A 14,885-nucleotide genomic window follows, 5' to 3' on the forward strand; every position below is an offset into this window, starting at 1 on the left:
CTAGGTGGCTAAAGTCTGATCCTCAGAGCCTATGGTTTGGATGGTCAGCAATGCTTGGGCCCACAGGGACTTGAACTCCTGACCAGGTCTGCACGGTCTGCATCAGATTCCCCCTTATTTATTATTTGTTTAGGGGACGCTGCCTGTCGTAGGCGGTCAGTGCTAATTCCTCAGTCTTACCCGTCATCGAAACTCATTGCAGCATGGCAATGGCTCTGTCTTAGGTTGCCGAGGTTCCACGTGATCCTTGCCCGTCTCTGGCCACACGTCCACCATAAACAGCCACCATCCGAAGAAGGCAGGGAGGAAGGAGACCAGCTGGGAACCCCACACGCAAGATGTTGCCAGACCACCACCTGCTTTAAGACAACCATGCAGGATCACTATGCTGAGGTTCAACCACGTTCACAGGGGAACTTAATCTCTGGCTGAGGTAGCAAATTAGTAGCCACTCAGTTCTCAACTAGAGAATTACTTACATCAGAAATTTGAGCATGTAGCTGATGAATATCCACAGACAAGTGTATATTGTTCCACAACAATTATATTTTTAATTGTGTATATAGTTTATTATTGATAATTGATTTCTATATACCTATTCATGATAGTCCACTTGACTGTCAGTTTGTTGTACTGTGGTGGTTTGTGAGTTGTTGTGATTCTGGAAGGTATTTCACTGGTATTTTAAATACCAGCAGGGTCACCCATGGTGGACAGCTTTCAGATGCCTTTCCAGATGAAAACAGACTACAAAGAAAGAGTGACAAACTACTTCTGAATACTTAGTCACTAAAAACCTTATGAATAGCAGAGGAACGCTGTCAGATATAGTGCTGGAAAATGAGCCACTCAGGTTGGAGGGCACTCAAAATGCAATTGGGGAAGAGATGCTTCCTCAAAGTAGAGTTGACAGTGATGATGAGAATGGAGTAAACACCATGCAAGAAAAGGCCATGGGACCTTCATTTACTGATGGGGCACAACTAAAACTGAAGAAAAACAGCTGTAAACATCCATTAATAATCAGAAAACAAAGTGCAAAGTATGAATCTAGAAAAATTAGAAATTGTCAAAAATGAAATGGGACACATGAATATCGATATCTTAGGTATTAGTGAGCTGAAATGGAGTAGTATTGGCCATTTCTAATCTGACAACTGCATGATTTACTATGCTGGGTATAGCAAATAAAAGAGGAATGGATGTGGGAGTCCAGCTCTCGCAGGGTCATGAGACTCGAGAGGAGATGCAGAATCGATGAAAGTGAAAGTAATTGAGGAGTCTCCGCTTAGTTGGCTAATGGAGCTCACTCTGCCCCGGCTCAGCAAGTCTTTATTTATACTTAAAATTACATAATGCCTAATGATTTGATACTTTGATATTTTCCCTTGAATTATTATACATTTTTAATTATATCATTCTTTCACCCTGTGATTATAAAACCTTAACAAAAGTATTTCTATAATGTCCCACTTGACCTTTCCATATCCTGTTCATTTTCTGACCTCTAAGTATTTTTCTTCTGACATCATCTCCTTTTCTACATAAGTGATACATTGCTTTTTCTTATTCCTACTAAAGGTCAAGGTAAACCTTACACAAATCATTTCCACCTCCCAGACCCCAGATTACATCCTCTTACTAATACAAGTTTCTACCAACTCAATCATTATTGCCTACACTACCTTATTGTTTCTACTAGCTAATTATCAATCTTCTATCCTACATAAAGTACTACTATTTTCTATAGTAAAAGCATTACTAACATCTATTTAATTATTTTGTTTTTTTAAAGTATTCATTAAATTACTTAACCACAGTGTTCCTATGTTTCTTTCTTTTGGGGCCATGAGGCATGTTAAAGGGCCCAACCTGGTTAATTGCTGCAGGAAAGGTAGATTATTAAATTTTGACCACCTTTCATTTATGTTCACCATTCTCTGCCCAATTACGTAGGTTCCTGTATATGGTAGTGGGGGGTTTGTGGGTTCTGGTCTGTAATTGACTTAGGTGGGGCCTATGGGGGTCAGTCAGCTTCAATTTAGTTTTTGTCTACTTCTGTGATCTCATAAATTTAGCTGCTTTGTATTCAGGTTTTCTGTGAGAGGGAATAGGTCATGCTGATTTAATTTGTCTAAAATTTTCTTTTAATCTAATCCAGTAAAGTTGAAACAATTGTTGCAGCACTGATTTTTCCTAAACTCTACAGAACTCACAGTAAGAGCTTTGAATGTGGCAGTACAATATATCTCCACAAGTGGAATCAGAACCATCCCAAAGAAAAGAGATAAAGAGTGCTTTCCCCAAAACCATCTGCTGTGTTGATGTTTTCTCCTTTGTTGGGGCTGTGTCAAATGGTAACAGGGGGTTGGCTCTCAGCAAATGGTGTTGCATTCATTGTGAAAAAGACGGTATCCAGATCAGTTATGAGATACAACGCTGTCTGTGATAGGATAACAGCCATGTACTTACAGGGAAGCCCAGTTAATACTACTATTATTCAAATTCATGCACCAAACACTAAAGCCAGTGAGGATGAAATAGAAGATTTCTACTAACTCCTTCAACCTAAAATTGATCAAACATGCATTCAAGATGTATTGATCATTACTGGTGATTGGACTGCAAAGATTGGGAGCAAACAGGAAGATTTAGTACTTGGAAAGTATGACCTTGGTGATAGAAATGATGCTGGAGATTGCATGATAGAATTCTGTAAAATCAATGATTTGTTCATTTCAAATAGCTTATTTAGACAACATAAGAGATGAATATACACATCGACCTTGCCAGGTGGAATACATAGATCAAATTGACTACATCTGCGGAAAGAGATGATGGAAAAACTCCACATAATCAGTCAAAACAAGGCTGAGGCACATTGAGGAACAGACCATCAATTGCTCATATGTGAATTCAAACTGAAGATGAATAAAATGAAACAAGTCATTGAGAGACAAAATATGAGTTTTAATATATCCCACCTAAATTTAGAGATCATCTGAAGAAGACATTTCATACATTAAACACTAAAGACCGAAGACAAGAAGAGTTGTGGGACGACATCAAGAACATCATACAGGAAGAAAGCAAAAAATCAATCAGAAGACAAGAAAGAAGGAAAAGGTCAAAATGGATATCAGAAGAGACACTGAAACTTGCTCTCCAGTATAGAGATGCTAAAGCAAATGGAAGAAATGAGGAGGCACAAGAGTTGAACAGAAAGTTCAGCTCAACAAAATAAAGTGAAATAGTACAACAAAATTTACACAGATCTGGAGTCAAAGGAAGAACATACTTAGCATTTCTCAAGCTGGGGGAACTGAAGAAAAAAAATCAAGCCTCGGCTTTCATTATTGAAAGATTCTCTGGGTAAATTATTGAATGATTCAGAAAGCATCAAGAGAAGATGGAAGGAATGCACAGAGTCATTGTACAAAAAGGAAATGGTTAATGTTCAACCATTTCAAGAGGTACCATATGATCAAGAACCAATCATACTTAGGGAGGAAGTCCAAAGTGCATTGAAGAAATTGGCAAAGAACAAGGCACCAGGAATTGATGGAATCAAAACTGTAATCTTTCAAGAAAGTGAGGCAGCACAGGAGGCACTCACTCTTCTCTGACAAGAAATTTGGAAAACAGCTATCTGGGTGACTGATTGAAAGAGATGCATATTTATGCCCATTCCAAAGAGAGGTGACACAATGGAATGTGGAAATCATCAGACAATATCTTTGATATCCCATGAGAGTAAAGTTTTGCTAAAGGTAATATAGAAATGGCTGCAATCATACATTGACAGAGAACTTCTAGAGGTTCAAACTAGGTTCAGAAGAGGCCATGGAATGAGGAATATCATTGCTGATATCTGATGGATCTTGGCTGAAAGCAGAGAATATCAGAAAGATGTTTACCTGTGCTTTATTGACTATGCAAAGGCTTTTGATTGTGTGGATCAAAACAGATCTGTTTTGGAAGAAGTGCAGCCAGAATGCTCCTTAAAGGCCAACATGGCCAAACTTCATCTCTCATACTTTGGACATATTGTCAGGAGGGACCTATTGCTGGAGAAGAATATCATGTTTGGTAAGGTGGAGGGTCAGAGATAAAGAGGAAGACCTCCAAAGAGATGGATTGGCCAAGTGGCAGCATCGATGGACTCAAGCATGGCAACAGTAGTGAGGTTGTCCTAGGATCGGGTAGTGCTTCATTCTGCTGTGTATAGGGTCGCTATGAGTTGGTACTGACTCGATGGCACCTAACAACAATGACAACAAAGGTATAAAGAATACAGTGCAACTAAGGACAAAGGATGTCCCCAATTTACTAGAGCGTGTGAGTCAAGTAATCACTCTTATTTTACCTTGAGGGTATTGTTTGACTACAAATTTTTAAGACTTCTTTAGACAACTAGCTCTCTTTCCCTGGTTCTTGCTTCTGGTTCATTATTTCTGACTTCTTATTTGAGGGACTTTCTACCTATCACCTGGCCTGATTCACCATCTTCCAAAGCCTCATGCATTAACAGCATATCATCTGACCTGCCTATTTTGGTTCCTCAGATCCTGAGATGATGTAAGTAAGAAGATTCTTCCAGACTGCTCTCTGAACTACAGAACTGGAACTTCTCACCCACCATACCATGTAAGTCTTTTATTTTCACAATTATGTTTTTTGAGACATTGCAGTATGCTGCAGTACTCTGGGACTTAAAGGAAAGGATGTGTGGTGATAGATATTAAGGATTATGGAATGCGATAACATGTCTGAAAAATCTAACAGTTGTGATAGCTTTAGCCAGTAACTCATAGGGACCTGCCATGTGCTAATATTTCTAAAGAAATTATTCATACAAACTCACAATTATAACAGTAATAATGTCATTAATCTAGCCAAACAGTACAGATTCAGATACACTAACGAACAAATATATTCAAAGGAAAACTTTGTGGTTAAAACACATTGAAAAGTTCACTTATACAAAGTAATAAGATTTAAATTATAGAATAAAAATATTAAGAATAGGAACAAAGGTCAGGCATAAGACAATGATTTCAAACAGGGCTCTGGGATACATGGATTGAGATATAGCTGGAAAGGGCAAAATGGGGGAACTAATGTTAAGATGCTTGGCTGTCTTTTGAATCTTGGTTTTCCTGGAATACCATTATAAAATAGATACTTGATGTGGAGAGAAAGGAATAGTCATAAATATCACCATAGTAAGTTTGTAAGTTTATCTTCTGCCTACAACTGATTGGAATACCTAAAATGGAGCTACAACGTGTCCAGTGAAGGAAGCTTCTTGCAGAGCCTCTGCATTACATAAGACCATAGGTGGGATCCTGAACCCTATCCAGAATCTTCTGAGGTGGGAAATTTCCACCAGAAAGGACAAGCATACCAGCCTGGAATGCCTAGAAGAACAGGAGATACTTCCTGAAAGAAAGACCAACAGGAAAAATACAGAACAATAGTGGCAGTTAGTCCATAATCCTAAATAACAGAGATGGTGGTGGTTATGTGCTGTGCAGTCACTTTTGACTCAAAGCAACCCTGTACAGGGTTTCTGGGACTGTAAATATATACAGTAACATATATACAGTAACAGAAAGACTCATCTTACTCCCATGGAACAGCTGGTAGTTTCAAACTGCTCACGCTGAGGTTAGCAGCCCGATAGGTAACCACTACACTACAAAGGAAGCAATTTTAAAAGAATGTTGTTGTTAAGTTCCATTGAGTCAGTTCTGACTCATAGGGACTCTATATAGGGTTTTCAAGGAATAGCTGTTGGATCTGTACAGCTGATTTTGTGGTTAGCAGTCCAGTGCTTATCCTATTTCACCACATCAGAAGTCCTCACATGAATAGAGCTATGACTAAAGTCCATTGATTTCAAATTCCAAGACCTTGGAAATTGACATCTTTTGTTTTTGCTCACTAGAGTACTTTTACTCCATGTCCAAAAGGAGTGTTTCAGTTATTTTAATCTGTGACAATTTTGCTTAAAGTTAAACACAGCAAAGTTAGTTTATTCTATCAGGGTTCCAAACGTGTCATTTGGGAATGAAATAATATACATTTAGTGATCAAATCTCTGTCACCGATGAAAAATGTTAAAAATACTTTGCAAAAATAAATCTAAACTTCATTTCACATCCTCTTCTGAAACTGTCCTAAATCTCTAGAAGTCCTCTGCCAATATAACGTGATAGCTGTGTTTGAATTCTTTTGAACAAAATTTTACTTGTGTCACCAAAAGCAGAAGAAAAAATTGTAGTAAAAAATTCAGATAAAAACAGATGATTAACAATACAACAAGATGATGTCCTTCTTCAGGGACTAGTCCATCTTGATAACATGTCTGAAATATGAGAGACAAAATCTTACCATTTTAGCTTCTCAGAAGCATTCTGTCTATACTTTTTCCAACACAGATTTGTTTGTTCTTCTGGCAGTTCATGGTACTTTTAAGTGACATTAGTAAGAGCTATAATCTATAAAACTCATATTGTTAGTGAACATGAACATAGAAATACTCATTTATTAAAATGTCAAACTGTTTTCCTAGAGACACTTAGCAAAACAAACAAAAAAAAAAAACAAAAAAAACCAAAGCTTACAGACATTTTGCTCTGTAAAAACCATAGTTTGAACTTTAACTCTGCAATGTAACTTTAACTCTATAATCTAGTTAATTTACTAACAAAAACCTTAATTTGATAGCAGTTATCCTAAATTAAACAATTTAGCAGAAAGGGAAAAGTTTCATATAGTTGGGGAAAAACACCTCTAAAACACTTATAATATTGTTATACAAAAACCCATTGTGAGAAATTACTCCTGTGGGTATTGTCCATCCTCAGGAATTCATGAGATGGCTAGACCTGGCAGACAGATTGTTGATTTAAGCATGGGGTTTGGCAGATGTTGTCAGGATCTAATCATGTTTGTAACCTCTTGTATTCTGGGTCCAGCTACTGTGTAAGTTTCTCAGTGGCTTCTTGAGTGATCTTTTTCCTGACTTTATCTGCTACTCCCTAGCTGAGTTTGGTAGGTCCAACAGACAGGCTGGGAGCACCATTGCCAGCAAGTTGTGGATTGGTAAGCCTGATGACAGTTTGAAAGTGTAGCAGGAGCCATACTTGGATCCTGAAAAACTGTTTAACAACGGAGGTCTGCACTCGGTAGCAGGCAGAATACATGAAGGTCAGAACACTAGTGCATTGAGTGGTTGCATGAGGGGTTGAACAGGGGTGGTCTTGGTCCTGCCATCCCCCTACTGACTGTGACAAGGAAAGGACAAGACAGACCAAGGAATAATTGATGCAGGATTACCATGGGTTGAGGTGAGGTGGAGATGAGGCATTGCTCTACAGGAATCGTATGGAGAGTAAGATGGCAATTATAGTCAGGTACCCAGTGCCAGTAGAAGTCTCTAACAATGGTTCCAATTTCCCAGGGCTACTGCTACAACTCCTACAGTTAGTACAATTGTGAGGGCTCCTGCCAAAATCAGACTTATATAAGAGAAGGTCATGGAGAATATCTGACCTGGCATATCCTCAGGCTTCTGCCGTGCGTGGACAAATCAGCATCTGGTAGTATGACTGGAGCAGGGCCGAGGTCTGTCTTTAGATCATCGTTTTGGGATGCTCTTAAGGGGGTGTTCTGGAAGTGAGTGGGGCTCCCAACAGTCAGAAGCGGCAGGGTGTGCTTGTTTGACTCTGGTGTGGTGTATCCACGGAGTGATACCTGTAACTTTAATAGCAGTGGGGGTAACAAGGATTATTGTATGGGGCCAAGCCATGTGGGTTGTAAATTCTCCTATTTCCAATCTTCCACCCAGACTAAGTCTCCTGGCTGAAATGGATGCAGCCAATTCCTAAGTGGTAATGGAGCCCAATCTAAGACATATTGATTGATTTCTCATAAGGTACAGTTTAAGCTTATTAAATGGTTAGTGAGGCTGGTTTCTCCCATGACTCTGGGATCTCCTAGGAGTTTTCTAATTAAATTGTGTGTGTGTGTGGGGGGGGGTGTCATCTGAACATAATCTCATACAGAGAGTAGCCATTGTGGCCTGGAGTGCATCTGAGCCTGAAAAGGGTTAGGAGTAATAAATCCACGCATCCCAAGGAGTTTTCTTGACAAAGTTTGCTCAAGGCTGTTTTTAGGGTATGATTCACATGTTCAACTTTCCCTGAACTCTGAGGTTGGTAGGCTGAGTGTAAGTTCCATTTGATTCTAATAGTGGCGGCGAGGTATGGGGGTGCAGGGGCCAGCCCTACATGAACCGGTTTCCAGGAGGCAGACTGAGGATTAAAGTGACAGGAGACTCAAGATGGTCAGTCAAGTGTGCTTTAATGTCTCTCAGACTCAGTTTAAATTCATATTTCTTAGGTATGAGGGAGAGGGCAAATCATACATCTTTAGTTAAATGTTTCACAAGACCTTTAGCTATATCACAATACCATTGACATCATTCAGTGAGAATATATTGGAAATCAGCACGTGTAAAGATTGGTTTCTTAGGTAGGGAACACAATTTCCAGGATAATTATAAAGATATGGATCAGGAGCTACATAATACAATAGTCACATAACTAAAGTAATTTTCTTAACTAACTTGTTTTTCTGCTATACAGATCCATGTGGTCTTGGCCCATTGCCAATGGCTAGCAAGGTCTTCCTTGTAGCTCACTCCAAATTCTTCCTTGGTTTAGAGAGCTACTGCCGGGTGGGCTTCCCATACTTCCCTTAAATCCTACATGGAAGAATTTTAGCCTCGAAGGCACATCCATTGTTACTTCCAATGGATAGCAGGAACCCATATTGAGGTAGGATTTCCTGTAGAAGCATCCTAGTGACCTCCTGGGCTCTTTCAGTGCATGTGGGCTTTACCTCTATCCATCCAGTGTAGGTACAGATCATGACTAATAGGTACCTGTAGCCCGGATGTCTTGGTGACTCTGTAAAGTCGACTTGTAAGTGCCTTGTAAGTATTTGAAAGGGGAGAGGCCTAGATGCTGGATCCCGGGTGGTTTGTGGGGCCCTTGTTTTGAATTGTTTTTCACACAGGTTACACACCTCTGACAAACTGTGTTACATAAGGTGTGGAGTCGGGCTTGTAACAGTAGCAGTTTATTAGTGCAGTTATCTTTGTTTCCTCAGCGTGGGTTTGTTCATGTATCTCCTTAGTTAGCTGGAATGCCTCTTTTTCAGGGACATACACACACTGGTCAGGGTGTCCATTTTCTTGAGTTGCCCACCTTCTCTTGGCTGGGGTATAAAGTGGCAGGCCATGATCGGGGTTAGATGCAGCTTTGGTCACTGGTAGAAGGTGGGTAGTCTCAATTGGTCTATGTGCTGCTTGTTTTGCTGAGTCATCAGTGAGATGGTTGCCCTGGGACGCTGAATCTGTGGGTTTCTGATGCCCCTGGCAGTGAATAACTGCCACTTTTTAAGGTTTCCAGGCTGCCTCGAGGCAGACTATGATTTCTTCTTTATTTTTGATACTTTTCCCACTTGAATTTAGCAGTCCTCTTTCCTTGTATATTATTCTGTGGGCATGAACAGATGTAAATGAATAAAGGGATTCTGTGTAGATATTAATTCATTTTCCTTTTCCCCATTTTAACACTCCTATAGCTCTGGTAGCGTAGTGGTTACGAATCGAGCTATGAACCTTAAGGTCAGCAGTTCGAAACTACCAGCCACTCTGGGGCAGAAAGATGAGGCTTTCTACTCCCGTAAAGATTTACACCCTCGAAAACCCTGTACAGGGTCGTTATGGGTTGGAACCGACTTGACTGCACTTAACAACAACAACATCAGGGCCCAGAGCTCAGCCCTCTGGGTGACCAATGCCTGTGAATGGTCCTGATTCTATAATATCAGTGGTCATGATGACAGTATTTCCAGTTCTCCTTTCCCCATTTACCAACTAACTACTTCTGTTTGTGAACAGGGTAGCATCAGCTTGTGGCAGGGGTTGTTCCAGAGGTCTGGCATGCTTGAGAACATTTCCTCAGTTATCTGGTTGCAATCATGATCATGGGGGCCAGGGTGGTCAGAAAGGAATGTTGCTAGGTTCAGAATCAATACTGCTTCCAAGGTGATTCTTGGGTTTTTACTTAATAATCCTTGGTATTGGACCAGTTGAGCATTAGACAGCCATTTATGTCCTTGGTTGTTCATAAGGATTAGTACCGAATGTAGTGCTTTCACATGTAGTTTCTGTCCCAGTGTTAGTTTGTCAGCTTCCTGTATTAATAGGGTGGTGGGGGCCAATGCCCTTAAGCAGGGCTGCCATCCTGATGCCACTGAGTTAACTGTTTAGATAAATATGCTATAGGTCTCTGCCAATTCCCTAGAGTTTGAGTGAGTACCCCTACCACCACCTGGCATTTTTCACACACATAGAGATTGAAAGGTTTGGTCATGTCTGGAAGGCCAAGTGCCAGGGCTTCAGTTAATGTCTGTTTAAGATTCAGAATGCTTCCTCCTGCTCTGTTCGCCATCTCAACAGTTCCTTTTCTAGACCCTTCAGTACAGAGTATAATAGTTTGGCCTTCTTAGTAAATCCTGAAATCCAGATTCTGCAAAGCCCTGCAGCCCTCAGAAATTCTCAACGATGTCGTCAGGTGGAGGGAGTCTGAATAGAACTGCTGACTTGTTTTCTTTCTGAGCCAATGGACCAACAAACCTTTAATATTATGAACCCTAGGTATTTTACTTTCTGGTGGCAAATCTGCGCCTTTTTTCCATGAGACTCTGTATCCTGTTTCCTCCAGCAATCTGAGCAGGGATTGTATGCCTCCCAAGCAGTTCTCTTCACTTTCAATAGCCAATAGTAGATCATCTACATACTGTAGCAGAGTGCACATTAACTAAGTATCAGGAAACCTGGCAAGGTCTGATGTCAGGGCTTCTCCAAACAAGGTGAGTGAGTTTTTGAACTCTTGAGGAAGCTGGGTCCAGGTCAAAGAGTTTTGCCGCCTTTTGGGGGTCATCCCACTCGAAGGCAAATATCAGCTGGCTGACAGGAGCCAGTCAGAGTCAGAAAAAGGCATCCTTCAAGTCCAGAAAGGTAAACCTGGTGGCTCTTGGAGGAAGCATACTGAGGAGAGTATATGGGTTGGGTACTACTGAATGGGTAATTGTGATTATTGCATTTATAGCTCCAAGGTCTTGAACCAGTCTGTATACTGCTCTCCAGGGCTTCTTTATGGATAGTAGGGGTGTGTTCCAAGAGGACTTACATTCCACTTACATTTCAGTTTCCCTTAATTGGGTGATGTGCTCTGCAATTCCCAGGTGAGTGTCACGGGGTACAGAGTACTGATGGATTCTTATGAGTAGGGGAGTAGGGCCCCTGGTTTCAGATCAACTATGATGGGGGGTTGATTTTTGGCTAGTCCAGGTAGTGACCTTTCTGCCCAAACAGTAGGGTGTTCAGTTAGGAACTCTTTGGGGTTCTACTCTGGTTCAGACTGTGTGTATAAAGTCCATTCCTTTTCTGTTGACACTGTGACAATTATGACTAATTGTGGCCTATAGAGGATCTCTAGGAGCTCTGGTAGCATAGTGGTTACGAATCGGGCTGCGAACCTTAAGGTCAGCGGTTCGAAACTACCAGCCACTCCGCGGGAGAAAGATGAGGCTTTCTACTCCCGTAAAGATTTACACCCTCGGAAACCCTGTACAGGGTCGCTATGGGTCGGACCCGACTCGATGGCACTTAACAACAACAACAACACAGAGGATCTCTGGTACCATAGTGGTTATGAATCGGGATGCTAACCTCAGGGTCAGCAGTTCAAAACTACCGGCTGTTCTGCGGAAGAAAGATGATGCTTTCTGCTACTGTTAAGATTTACAACCTTGGAAACCCTGTACAGGGTAATTAGAGTTGGAACTGACTCCACAGCATATAACAACAGCAACATTAAGACTTAACATAGCTGGTTTCCCTGGGTTGAAGGAGATTTGTACCCCTAGCTTAGATAGGAGGTTTTGTCCTAATAGTGGGACTGAACAGTCAGGCAGGTAGAGGAACTTATGAACTATCTCATGTCTCTGGTAGCGTAGTGGTTACGAATCGGGCTGCGAACCTTAAGGTCAGCTGTTCTAAACTACCAGCCACTCTGCCAAATAAAGATGAGTCTTTCTACTCCCATAAAGATTTACACACTCGGAAACCCTGTACAGGGTTGTTATGGGTTGGAACCGACTCGACGGCACTTAACAACAACAACGATATGTCCACCCAGTTGACAGGTCCTGGATTGGCAAAATGACCGGAACAATTTGGTCACCCGTGGCCTCCACGACGGTGATTGTTTCTTCGCTCAGGGGGGCCACTAGGGTTGTAACAACTGAGTGATCTGCTCCTGTGTCTACTAAGAAAGTCATTGTTTGGCCTCCCATAATTGCAGTGACCATGTGCTCCTGGTCGACCTCAGTCTGATTCAGAACCTGAGAAGCCGATAAAAGTTGGGTCGCCTGGTGGGGAGAATGTGGGAGAGTTGGAGGCTGCTCCAGGGGAGGGTCTGGTGCCAGGCTACTTTTTATTGAGGCATACATTTTTACAGTGTCCAGTTTCCTTGTAGCATGCACATTGGTCCCATGCTAAGGGAGCTTGGGGTTTTCATGCAGGGTTTGGTGGAGGGCATGGCTGGTGACTTGTTTTGGTGGTGCCTAAAACTGCTGCTAGGAGTGAAGCTTGGGTTTTTATTTGCCAGTTCATTAGGTATATTTTTTCTCGATCTTGGTTATTGTACTATTTGCCGGCAACTTCTAAGAGCTGGGTGATTCCCATGCTTCCAGTTTCTGAAGTTCATGTCGTATATCAGGGGCTGATTGTGACACAAAGGGATTTGTCAGGTTTCTATATTATAGTGGTGGGTTTGAACATATTGATGGGCTTTCTTCCCATGGCCCATATACCTCGTAGAAGGGCCACCCAGTATTGTATTAGGACAGCCTGTCCTTCTGGGGCCTGAAAGTCCCAAGCAGGTTGGGTTTCTGGGAAGGCTTGTGTCACCTAGACCTCAGGTTCCAGGGGCCCTGGCAGTGCCAGCATTCACAGGTTCAGACTCCTAGTGGCCCAGTGTAGGTTTTCCAAGGCTGTAAATCTTTATTGGAGTAGAAAGCCTCATCTTTTTCTCACATAACAGCTGGTAGTCTTGAACTTCTGACATTGAGGTTAACAGTGTGACTCATAACCACTATGCTACTAGAGCTCCTTTCCCCTATATTTGGAATAAGGGGTGGGGGTGTCATGAAAGGAAACTTATTTTTGCATTATCTAAGAAGAACTGGTGTGGCACTTTAGGATAGGCACTGGGTTGCTAACCAAGTGATCAGTGGTTCGAACTCAACAGTTGATCCTCAGACGTTCTATACAGGGTCCCATGATCACAAAGAGTCCTGGTGTGATGCTGTAGGATAAGCAGTGGACCAGAAGTTCCTTTGATTTGCAAGGTCAGAGGCTCAAAGGAACCACTCTCTCCTCAAAGACCCTATACAGGGTCTCTATGAGTCTGAATTGACTCCATGACACTTAAGAACAACAATAACAGGATCAGTAAAGACTTGATAGTATTTAACAACAACAATTTAACTTATTAATAAAAATTCTGATTTCAAAGTTGTAAACTGTAAGACATGTTGGAATGAAAGTCTCTTATTAATTCTCTATAATATCAATATAATCTATCTCATTAGCACACGTGTGAAAAATAGTAAAACAGTGATCAAAAAATTCTTAAAATAATAATAACATCATTATGAGAGTTATTGCTTGAGAAGGTCTTCTACAGAGCACTCTTTAAATGGACCTCATTTATATCTAATTAGGGAGGGAAATTTGGAATAATGTGTTTTAAGATCAACACACAGAATCTCTTAAAAATGGAATCTTAGGTTTCTTTTAGATGGACATCATCTCAGTCAAAGCATCCACTCACTGGGTTTTTAAAGTCAGCTTATATAACAGGCTTATTATTCCCCTTATGATATTCATTTTTGCAATGAAATAATAATCTCAAAAACTGACCTTACAGTCCCGTGCATTATCCTGCGTGCCACACCAGGGTTCCTCACTTAGTCCAACTTAAATTTATGGATAATTTATCTCCGAATAAATAACATGTTTCTAAATGTATTTATATTTTGGCTAGAAACAATCAAGTTGAAATGTTGTCCTTCGAATCATGTTACTGTCCTTCCAAAGAATTGTGAAGTTTCTACAGCTTATAACTGATTTGAATACCTAAAAGGGGTTCTAGAACTTGCCCAGTGAAAGAGACTTCTTGGAGAGACTTTGTTGTGTATAGGACTTAGGTAGAATTCTGAGCCCCATCTGGAACCTTCTGAGGTGGGACATTCCCAATTGAAAGGTTCTCTTTTAGGGTCATTCTTAAAGATTTCTTTAGGGAGAGTAACAGGAAAAGTGCCTGGGTTTAGAGCTGAAGTCCAGGAATTGATTAATTGGAATACAAATTTACTTAAAGGGTCCTGTCTATGATGTTGGCACACATTCCATAGGCCCAGACTGTTACTCTTAGCTCTCTATAATTGAGGTAAGCACTGGATCCTCCAATTTCCTGCAGGATAAAACTTGGCAAGCACCTTTGATGGTTTGAAGGAAATATACCATAGTTATATCTACTAGCAACCTGGCTGGCTGGTTGTAGGCAAAATCTCCCTGAGCCTCTCCATTGGTAGTGATGCATTTTAGCCATATTAGCTTACAAACCCAACCTATCTTGTCAGAGACAAGTTAGAACCCATAGGGCCTAGGCCTCTCCTTCTCTGGTTTCATATCCATACCTTTACCCAAATCCCCTCCTACTAAACAGATATTGAGGAAA

The sequence above is a fragment of the Chrysochloris asiatica genome, unplaced genomic scaffold (genome assembly GCF_000296735.1).
Source record: "Chrysochloris asiatica unplaced genomic scaffold, ChrAsi1.0 scaffold00585, whole genome shotgun sequence".
NCBI classification, from domain to species: domain Eukaryota; kingdom Metazoa; phylum Chordata; class Mammalia; order Afrosoricida; family Chrysochloridae; genus Chrysochloris; species Chrysochloris asiatica.